This window comes from Solanum dulcamara, chromosome 10, assembly GCF_947179165.1.
Source record: "Solanum dulcamara chromosome 10, daSolDulc1.2, whole genome shotgun sequence".
NCBI lineage: Eukaryota > Viridiplantae > Streptophyta > Magnoliopsida > Solanales > Solanaceae > Solanum > Solanum dulcamara.
Window position 1 is genome coordinate 45,707,400 of NC_077246.1, and position 3,120 is coordinate 45,710,519.

Consider the following 3,120-nt stretch of genomic DNA (forward strand, 5'->3'; position numbering starts at 1 on the left):
TATAAGCACTAGTGACGTACTAATTGGGATGAAGGAAATGTGGCTTCGACTAAGCTACTACATTAGTTATATGACTCGAGTACCAGTACTTGGACTAGGTTGTGTACTATTTATCGAGAATTCTAAGCACCCCATGGTTGTATTAAGGTTTCTTACAAGGGCAACCTAAATTATAGATGAGTTAATAGAAGGTGTAGAAATGGTGCAGTATGTCAAATATATTGGAACAGAATCATATGCGTATGAACAGTTGAAAATAAATAGAGGATGACATGGGTACGCCCTAAAGGGGGGAAGTGGATGAGAGAAATACACACATGAGATAAAATCAACTAACACTATCACATGTTGACAGGAACGCTTAAATTTCAAGCAAGATCCCATACTGGCACAAGTTAGCAGGAGCTCGAGCCAACAATAAATAGATAAGAGCCGCGGTATCTTAGATCGAGCAAAGAATCATTTGTAGAAACATAAGGGATGGGTGCCTACCATAAGGGGTGAATACGATAAAAGAGTAGGACTGAGCAAACTAAAGACAGTGTAAAGGGTAGTAGGGTCGTGTTTGGGTAAAGATTAATATATGGCAACAACATCATTGGCCGCTGATATGGTGACATACAAGTAGCAGGGAGAAAGAATAGAAAATGTCTTACGGTAGGAAATGAGGAGACCAAGGAGTACGTAAAGGAAGAAAAGGAAGGAGTAGGACAAAATAGTGTTGGCGCGAGCAAGTTCTAGTGTGATGTCGTTATGTAAAGTAAGATGGGCCAAGAAACCAAAAAATTATGTCTATCTTATACAGGTTGTATAGGAATGATTATGCAACCTATGGATATGTATATTGTTGAGTTTAGGTCAAGTGAGAAGTACACGAGAAAAAGAGCTAGGATGTTTTGGATACGTTATAGAGAGATGTCAAGATGGGTTAGACTAAACTACTGAGATGGGGTGAGTATTAATAGAAAAATAAGACCTAGTTATGGTTGAACAAATGATCTATCCTGACGTTGAGTGTAAGACAGGGGCGGAGAGGTCAAGGCGAAGTATGAAGACTAGCAAGAATACACTAAGGTAAATCTTGGGCTAGGTTGAGTGCCTTCGCACATTATTGTAAGGATTGAAATGGAATATGACATAAGGAATTCGAAGGTGGGTCACCCATCCTAGTACTACTCTCACCCAAGCACGTTTAACTTTGAAATTATGATGGTATTCGGTGCGTTAGTGTTGCTATGATCGCACGAGATGGAAGAATCCAAACTAGCGGCGAAGCAATGACATGAGATTATGTACCCAGAGCGTTATAAGTTATGTTAAGGGAATTATAAAAGGGCTTAAGCAAAGCAAGCAGGATTAGCTGATCACTAACAGATGGCGCACTTGTATGCCACACTTCTTCAACATAATACTAGTTAATGAGAGGCAAACCACGGAACGCCTATATAGGTCATTGTGTGAGGGGACTTCAACACAACTTGGTAGCCGACTCTGATGGGCAAAAAGCAAAACCCAAAAAGGCAAGGGTACCAGTTGATGTCATTTAAAGAAGGCAAGAAGTAATATACGAGGTCAAAGATTCCACTACACGACCTTGGCTACAAGACTCACTTTGAACTCTTTGGACAGATAATTCTATATGTAATGTTATCCACAGATTAACAAGATCAACCCATTTTCCTCTAATCAAAGACTACCTGCTCAACCGAGATGGTGTGAAATTATAGGTCATGAGGGTTATAGGACCTTATGGAGTTCCCATAGATATTGTTAAAGATGAAGGATAACAAGTTATAATTAACTACCGAAGATCAGTTTACGAAGAGATTGGGAAGATAGATAGGTCTTTGTACACTATTTTACCCTCAGATTGATGGACAGACTAAGCTTTCTAGATAAACATTAGACCATATGTTTTGGGCCTATACAGTTGACTCTAAAGGTAGCTCAGATAATTGCCTACCACCTGTCGAAAGTAATTACGATATTAACTATCATTGTAGTATCCAGATGGCCCCGTATGAGACTTAGTATGGCAGATGATGTAGGTCGCCAATTGATTGGTTTGATTTATGGTAAAACATGACTAATGCGCCCAGATGTGGTTGAATAAGTAGTATAGAAGGTGAAGCTTATTCCGAAGAGATTATTAGCAGCTCTGAGTCGACAGAAGTCATACACGGATAATCGACGTCGATGTCTAGAGTGTCAAGTTATAATTAAGCACTATAAAAAGTGTCATCCATAGAGAAAGTGATGAGAGCCAGCAAGAAAGAGGACCTTAGTCTGAGATGCATTGGCTCTTATCATACCCTCCGCCGAATAGGCAAGGTTGCCTGCAAGTTAGACTTACCAGTGGATCCAGAAGCAGTACATCCAATCTTCCAAGTATCGATGCTTCGTAAGTGTGTTGGTGATCCATCCCGATTATACTCCACAGAGGATATCCAGATCACAGAGGAGTTATCCTACGAGAAGAAACTTGTCGCCATCCTAGTTCGGTGGTGTAGGGGGAGGTGAAATAAAGATGTAGCTTTTATCAAGGTGTTATGGAGAAACGAAAGTCGCAAAGAAATGACCATGGGAGCTGAAAGGGAAATGAAGCACAAGTATCCATACATATTCTCTACGTCTACAGGTAATCCCAACCTTTGGAACTCTGATATTGATTGCTTGGTGAAAGTATGTGTTATTGTGATGGAACAGAGAAACTCTCTATATAGTCGGTATAAGATGTTGAGGAGGGTTTTGGTTTACATTAGAGGACGAATTTTCTAAAGGGGGGAAGGATGTTACACCCCGTACTTTTGTACCTTGGGAAGGTTCTTAAGCTTCTTAAGTATGTTGAAAGGTTCTTATGTTTTTGGAAGGATTCTTAAGTTTCTTAAATCTTCTTAAATCTTATCAAGCTTCTTAGAAGTTACCATGGGAGCTGGATAGTCCATAACTCTATCAAACAACTCTAGAGAAGGGAGAATGTGACACCTCATGATAGGGAAGATTGGAAATAGCGTTGTAAGAATCCAGAAGAAGTTGGAGACCAAATAATGAGTCGTAGGACTCGACTTACTTATGTAAGCTACCAACTTGGAAATCTTACATACTTAAGATACTTGAGTA

The 3,120-nt window shown here is 39.7% G+C and overlaps 1 pseudogene; it reads right to left on the minus strand.

Moving 5' to 3' along the window:
- Positions 1–1,127: 1,127 nt before the first annotated feature.
- On the minus strand, positions 1,128–1,247 carry LOC129871775 (5S ribosomal RNA; annotated as a pseudogene).
- Between the last annotated feature and the right edge of the window lie 1,873 nt (positions 1,248–3,120).